Source organism: Halichoerus grypus, chromosome 5 (assembly GCF_964656455.1).
Source record: "Halichoerus grypus chromosome 5, mHalGry1.hap1.1, whole genome shotgun sequence".
Taxonomy (NCBI): domain Eukaryota; kingdom Metazoa; phylum Chordata; class Mammalia; order Carnivora; family Phocidae; genus Halichoerus; species Halichoerus grypus.
This window is the reverse complement of record NC_135716.1, coordinates 165,030,357-165,038,637: the sequence shown is the minus strand read 5'-3', so window position 1 is coordinate 165,038,637 and position 8,281 is coordinate 165,030,357.

The following is an 8,281-nucleotide window of genomic DNA, read 5'->3' as shown; positions in this document are numbered from 1 at the left end:
CCTTTTAAGATTTTGGTGCATTTCCTTGAAGGATACACATCCATCTGCACACTCAAACAAACATCAGCATATATTTATATAACAAAAGCAGCATCACATTTTATTTGGTTTTCACCCTGCCTTTTTTTTTTTCAGCCTAATCTCATCCTGTGAGCTTTTACTAGCATTATTAAATATTCTTTAGAAACGGGCTTTTCATAGATGTATAATTTACTCTAAAGATGTAATGCTCCTTATATAGAGAATCCCCTATGGGTAGATATTTAAACTCTTTCAGATTGTATCCCATTACAAACGGCGTCATAACGAGCATCACGGAATACAGTAATAATCAACATATACTGAGCTTTTTCATACACTTGTCTCTGTGCTAAGCACATTCCATGAGCAACCTCACGTGGGCCTCAAGTTTCCTTCTCCAGTAGGTACAATAACAATCCCCATTTACAGATGACGAGACCAGGGCACAGAGATGATAGGAACTTGCTCAGGGTCACATGCAGCTATATAATTGGTAGAGTGGAGACAAAAATTCAGATCTGATTGACGATATAAAGCCCATGCTCTTAACCACTCAGCTAACCTCCCCTTCTGTGTACCTCCCTGATGATTGCTTTGGGAGTAATTTCTAGAAGTAAGATCGCTGGGTTTGCACACTTTAAGGCTCTCAGGGCATATTGCCAACACACCTTCCAGAAAGATGTCAATTCAAACTACAACCAACAGTCTATTCACTCGTAGTGTTAACTGTGTGCTGGGCACTGTTGTAGGAGCTGAAGACACAGTGACGACAAGAAAAGCACAGCCCCAGCCCTCCCAGGGCTGCTGGGGTCCCGACTCCCAGGGGAGGGGGAGGGGACAGGTACAGAAGAGAGAATGTTATACATTCAGATAAATAAACAAAGCTGAGGGGTGCAGCAGTGACTGGGGTGGGCCTTGGGGTGGGTGGAAAAGGGTAGGATTATCCCAGAGGCCTTCTCAGAGGAGGGGGCCTTGAGCTGAGCTCTGAATGACCAGAAAGGAAAAATTGGGAAAGAATTTTCCAGGCAAGTAATACAACAAATGCAAATTCACCAAGTGGGACCAAGCTCAACAGTTTGAGGAAGGGGAGAAGATAGACTTGTCTGCATCGGGGTGAGGGCTGGGGGGAGTCAGTGGGCAGGGAAGGATCAGGGAGGTCTTGCAGACCATGGGGAGGAGATTACGTTTTATTTCAAGTATGGTGGAAAGCCCTGGAAGGCAGTGGGATCATGGGTCTGAAAATTATACCATTCAGGGCATCCTCTTTAAGAAAAGGGTATAGAATTAGGAATCAAAATTGGCTATGCAATTTAATGTCTATTTAGAATGAGAAAAGAAATCACAATAAATTGCAGATTTCAAAAAGCAGACTATTACCGAAAACATCACAAAATGTAGGAAAATCCCCCTGTATTTTTTACTTAGCATCCTGACACGCCCTCACAGCTTTCTTTCCCCCCGACTTGTTTGGGCTGCTTTTGCTTTATTCCCATCTTCATAAGACAATGATTTTGTAATATTTTCTGTGGAGAGACTAGAAAGTTAAATCAGGTTTGCCTCCCGCAGTCTGAGCATAATGGCTTTCTACGCTTACAGTGTTAAAGTTTTTCTCACCTTCGCATCTCACTATGGATTATGTCATGCACATTTTCAGGATTCTTGTCAAATCTGGGGAACCTGTCACGATTCTTTATATACCCGCAGTAAGCTTTCAGGGCACAGTCAGCTTTCCTCACAGTTATAATCCTAATTCATCTTTGAATTGACAATGCTTACGAACCACATTGCTTGGGGCCCAACCAGGACCTCAGAGGGGTGTGGAGGGTGAGCATCTCCGAAGCTGCAGCTGCTTTAGCCTCAGGTAAAGCCACCTGTGTCTGGAGTGTTCTCCCGGGGGAGGGAGATGGTCTGACCCCCGGGCTGCTGAGCAGAGAACAGCAGACTCTGGGGGCAGGGAGGGAGCAGGGAGCCTGGTGGGGGGCCGAGGGCAGCCTCCCCACTAGCAGGGGTGGAGGTGAGCAGGTTCTCGGACCGCTTGGGGGGTGCTGATCTGGGGAAGCAGAAGGAAGCCCTCGAACATGATTTGTACTATGTCTGTGGTTTGACTTCTCTCGTTCTCCCATGTTCCCTGGGGACTGAGGCCTGGGCATGCGGCCTCCCCGCCCACCGTGGCTCCTCACGCAGAACCAGAGCCTCACCCCTGCCCCAGTGAGTACAATCGGAGGAACCAACAGGACTTCATAAAGACTCCGGCGATGAGGTGCTGAGCAGACGAAAGCAGGTTGGTCCCCTAATGGGCCCGAACAGGGGTTCAAGGGGGCGGCCAGGCCACAGCGGAGCCAGAGGGGAGACCCCACCGTGCCCAGAGAAGATGCTGCTGGTGCACCGGGCCAGCTCTCCGTGAGAATGCCCGGTGGTCAGTCAGTGCTTTCCCAGGTGCGGACTGAAGGCCAAGGCCGGAAGGATTTCAAAATAGCTCTGACGACAGTAGGGAAACTCCATCTCTCACTCCCAGCCAGGGAATTAAGGTATTTTCATCAGGTCAAATCTGTCTCGTTGTTTAAGGAGGAAGAGCTTTGTGAGGTTGATCAAGTGCAGGGTGGGTGTCTCTGCATTTGTGCTGAAGTTGGGGGTCCTCCCTGTCCATGAGTGGCCTCTTTTGAAGCCACTGTTCTTCCCACCTTGGACCCTTCCCACTCTGCAGGGACTCACCCTTCTGCAGGGTCCACAGAGGCAGGGCCGGGCACAGGGCACGGGGAGGAGGCCGGCACAGGACTGGGGGTGTGAGGGGCTCCGGGCAGGGGAAGAGTGCCCTGAGAGACATGGGCAATGTTTGTTTTAGTTTGATTTAGGATGGAAACTCGCTAAAAGCAATGAAAACCTGGAGGAAAAAAACTCCATTTTTCATGATCCAAGTCGAACCAGGGGTTTGAGCGGCTGGGGATCCGAGGGTAAGGCCGGTTCTGCGGTTTTAAATCAGGAGGGAAGGCTATGCCTTGTTGACACGCTGACTGCTACGGATTGAGTTGTGTATCCCCCACATTCATATTCATGGTGGAGTCCTAACCCCCTCAGTACCTCAGAAGGTGACCTTGTTTGGAGAGAGGCTCTTTACAGTGGGGATGACGTTAAAAGGAGGTCCTCAATCCACTCTGACTGGTGTCCTCACAGAAAGGGCAATCCTGAGACAGGCCCCCGCAGGGCGAGTGCCATGGGAGGATGAAGACAGACATGGGAGTGACGAATCTGCGAGCCAAAGGACACCAGAGGTTGCCGGGCACCCACCAGGAGAGGGGAGAGGCTGGGACAGATTGTCCTCGCTGCTGCACAAGGAAGAAGTCAACCCTGGAAGCACCTTGACCTCGGGCTTGCAGCCTCTGGAACCAGGAGACGGTAAATGTCTGCTGCTTAAGCCTCCCCTGATGTGCAGCCCCAGCAAAGGAATACGGTGACACTGGGTGGCAGACTTGAAGGAGGAGAGGAAGTGGGCCAAGCAGATGCTGGGGAAGAACATTCCAGGCAGAGGAACGGCCAGGGCAGAGGTGCAGAGAGCAAGGCGGAGAGCCGGCTGCAGAGGTGGTGGCGGGGGGTGGGGGTCTGCGGACCACGGAGGGCCTCAAGGGCCACTGAGTACCTTTGGGCTCCACACTGAGAGCAACGCGGAGCCACAGCAGGATGTGGACCTCCCATTTTTTTTAAAGTAGGCTCCACACCCAGCGTAGAGCTCGAACCCACAACCCTGAGATCAAGACCTGAGCTGAGATCAAGAGTCGGACGCTTAACCGACTGAGCCACCCAGGCGCACCAAGAACCCCCGCCCCCATTTTCACAGGCGCACAGTGCTTGCAAGGCTGAAAAGAGTGCATGGGTGAGGGGGAAGTAAGGGGACCAGGTGGGGGAAGAGAATGAGGGTGGCTTGGAGCCGGGTGGCGCAGGCAGGTGGTGACAGGGGTCAGGCTCCGGGCCTGTGCTGAGAGAGGGGCCACCCGGGTTGGGGGTGGGGATGTGGAGTAAGGGTGACTGCACAGCTCCCGCTCCGATCCACTCTCAAGATGGAATTGTTCACTAGGCAGGAAAGATGAACTCTAACCTTCACAGTCCTTGAAGGCCTGGCAGTGGCCTTCTGATCAGAGAGAGGACAGGTGAGTTCGTGGGACTCAGTTCTGCAAGTCAGCATGACGGGGTGACGAGCTGAGGCAGCATCAGGCTGGCATTGACATTCTCCACCCCTGGCCCCCTGGGGACAAGGCTTGGAGGAGGGAGGAGGGGGACACCTGAACTGGACACCTATTGGGCTTTTCAGGAGCACATCGACCTCCCAGCCCTGGAAACAGAGATGGGCCTTCAGGGCAAAAGAAAGGATGCATTGACTCTGCAAGTGTTTGAGACGATGAAGCCAAATAGAATTTAAGGACTACTCCGCTCACTGCCCCTCCCCCCCCATGAATGGCCGCCCCACTCGAGATGAGGAATGAGCAGCGAGCAGTAACACAGGACCCCCGCGCAGGAAGTACTTCCCCGCTAACAAGAGAAATGGGACATGAGCAAAGACTAGAAGGGCTTGCCTCCTAAGAGGGATTACCCCAGAACCGGAGTGGAATGACTAAACTCCCAAACAAAACTAAAACTAAAACTGAAAGAGTCAAGGTTCAAAGGAGATTATCAATGGAAGTTATAAAATGAGAGAAGAACAATGAGCTGGCCTCCCTTGTAGGAGAGAAATGAAACAATGAAAACATTACGGAGATGAATGTCCACATAAAAACCAACCAAAACGTAAATCATTGCTGGAAATTCCACCAGGGAAATGGAGAATCAGCCTCAGAAAAATCACTCAAGTCAAAATGGAAAAGAACCAAGTGATAGTAACAAATGCGGCGAGGACGAGGGATGTGGAAGACCGAGCAAGATGGGGGCCGTGCATCACGTTACTGAGGAACAGAACACACACACACACAGTTTTCAAAGAATTCCATCATGTTCTACTGCATCAGCCTACGTTTAATGGGCACCTGCTTTGTGGCTAGGAGTTCACAATCAAAGTCAAGTTTTTGTCAGCTATCGGCAAGTAATACAGATGGTTTGACTCATATAGGAGAAATAGGAGAAATGCTAAAAATCAAAGTAGGACTGGCTCCTCTGGGGAGGTGGGCAGGCACAGTGCAGTGTGTGTGTGTGTGTGTGTGTGTGTGTGTGTGTGTGACCGGCAGGCTGAGAGTGAGTTCTTCACAACCAGTGAATGATGGAGCCAGAATTCAAAGCCAAGTGTGTCCGCTGCCAAGTTCATCCCCTTTCTCCTTGAACGCGCTGCCCCCAGCCTCACGTCACTTCCGAAGGGAAGTACCAGCGACAAGAAGTCCTCAGTGTCTTGTCATAAGGGCTCATCACGAGGGGCCTGCGGCTTACTGGGGTGGGGAGGATGGCAGGACTGGTACCCGTGGGATGGGCGCAGGTATGTAAGGACTGTCGAGGGCCGGTTTCCCAGCCCACGCAGGTGGGGCTTCGAGGAACAGTGAGCACGTCCATCAGGCACGCTCGCCCTCCAAGGCAAAGGCTACTTGCAAGCTGAACAAGGGAGCGTCCTTCAGACCGCAGGTCGGGGCCGGGACGTGTCAGGAGACCGGGACCACAGGACAGCGGGGAGGGCAGCGGTGAGAGGGGGCAGTGCCCGAGGAAAGGGAGAGGGACAGGTCTGCCGCAGGAAGGGCGTGCTGGAGAGCAGCGTGTGCTGGACAGAAGAGCCACGCAGGCTGCCGCCTCGGCCGGGAGTGGGCAGTGGGGGTTCGGGCCCCTGCTCAGACCGTCTGTTGCAGCCGCAAGCACAGAAGAGATGGTGCTGGAATAACGTGCTGGAGCTGTGAGTGGACACAGAAGCATTGTATCCAGTGGTACTTGGAGTCTGGCACTGGGTCCCTTAGAGTTTGTCCAAAGCTCTCGTCCACTTTTTGGCAGTAATAAGATCTTGCTTGCTTCTAGTGCCCTGTACCCGCCTTGCCTGGAACCCTGAGCTAAGTGCCCAGGTTCCTCCCATGGGATCTCAATCCCTGAATTCCACACTCATTACTAGGCTGAGAAGCAGGAGCCAAGGAAACAACCTGGGGGGACACCTTCAGAGTGGACTCAGGGAAAGAGACAGAACCCTGGTGGGCAGATGGAAGGGGAAGGCCAGGAGAGTAGGGGGCACAGAAGCCAGGCCAGAGGGTTGGGAAGAGGCATCGGGTTCTAGGAAGCTGTGGGCCAAAGCGGGGATCTGGGGATGAGAAGTCATAATTGAGAAGGCAGTCTCAGCAGCACGGCAGGGTCAGAGGGCAAATTGGCAGGAAGGTAAGGAGCGGGTGGGTGTGAAGAGGTCGAGCTTCCTGAGGAGCTCGGGCCCCAGCATTCAGGCACCAGCCCTCCACTCCAGCCCACCCCCACTGGCATGTCTCGGACCACCTGCTTCAGTGGGACAAACCTGTGTCCCTCCCACTCCCTTTCCTGCACCGCCTTCTTTACACCTCTGTGCTGGGCTTTCCTTCTGGAATACCCTCCTGCCCTCTCACTATCAAATCTTGTATCAGAACCCAGAATCTTGGTATTGGAAGAGACCTTAGAAATTGCTCAATAGTTATCTTCTTCATGCCACATCCAAAGAAATTGAGGGCCAGAGAACAACATGACACGTACCAGATCACACAGGGTATGGTGGCCATCCATTGTCATACTGCTGCAGCAAAAGAAACCAACCCGACCTCGATGGCTTCAGATAGCAATCATTGCTTTTCACCATGTCTGTGGGGCGGCAGCTAGGGCTCTGCTGATCTTGGTTAGGCTGGGCCAGGCTTGGCTCCAGAACACGGATTCGGGTTAGGTTGGCTCCATGAGCGTCTCCCTCCTCGGAGAGCAGCCGGCCAGCCAGAGCATCTTTTCATGGGGTCGGCAGAAGGACGAGACGGCAAAGCTCTGTCGCATGCATTTAAAATATACGCCTGAATCACACCTGCTGACATTCCATTCATTGGCCAAAGGGAGCCACATGACCAAGCCCAAAGTCAAAGGGCTGTTACACCACGGTACCCACAATATCGATACATGAAGGATTCTCATGAAAAAACCAGACCAATGTGCTCACTTCTCAAACAGGCAATCCACAAAAGGAGATTCAAATAGCCAATAAACAGATGAAAAGATGTTTAATTTCTCTGCTAATCAAAGAAATGCATATGCAAAGAGAGGTTTGCTTTCCCCTCCCCAGATAGGAAAAAATTAAGAAAATTGACAACCCCACTTAACTTACTGGAAAATGGGCACCCTCCTCTACCAACGACGGCAGCGCTCATTGATTCAACCTTTTCAGGAGGGCAGTTCAGGGGTATGTGTCAAAATGTACAACGAGTGTGCCTTTTATCCTGATAATCTCACTCCCAAGGAATTTATTGATGGAGGCGGTCACATAAATTAGCAAGTAAGAGGTGTGCCACAGAGGTTCGTTACAGCATGGTTTATTTTATAAGATCAAATAGCCATAAATAGGGAATTGATTTGTTAAATGAGGGCAAATCTATAAAATGGAATACAATGCAATGATCTAAAATGATGGAATTCTGCAACTAGTTAAGGGAAAAAAAATCATCCACAGCACCTTGTTGAAAAAAACAACAGAAAATAGGTTCAAACCCAGAAACCCACTTATTGGTATCAAGAAATATAAAAAAGGACTTTGAACAAAACGTTAGCACTGGGTCTACTTCAGTGGTATGATTTGGAGAACTTCCTACTTCTTTTAATTTTCCCTAATGTCTGAAGTGTTTATAATAAAACATGTACTATTTTATAAAAACAAAACTTTAAATGAAATGAAACTAGTTTAAACATGTTTGCTCTGAAAATGGCTAGAAGAACAATGTGATAATAAGTCACAGTAGATTTTAAACAGAAAAATAAATATCTTTACCGTTAATTTTCTTTTTAGTTGGTTTTCTGTTAACTTGCACAGAATGATTTAAAAATGTACTTTCATTATCCCTGCTTTGGGAGTCAATATAAATTTTAATTTTACCATATATTTTGCAAGTTCTTTATTTCATGCTCTTTAATTTGAGGGGGGAAGGTGCTGTCTGATAAATACTTATAGGTCAGAAGCTGTCACTTCTGGCCCATTTCTGCCTGGTGATTGTATTCTGAGCTCAGTTGCTGATGTACAAGTACACACATTCAGAGACACAGCTCCAAATGTATGCCAGTTCCAGGACGAGCTAACATTTATCGAATATTTATGATG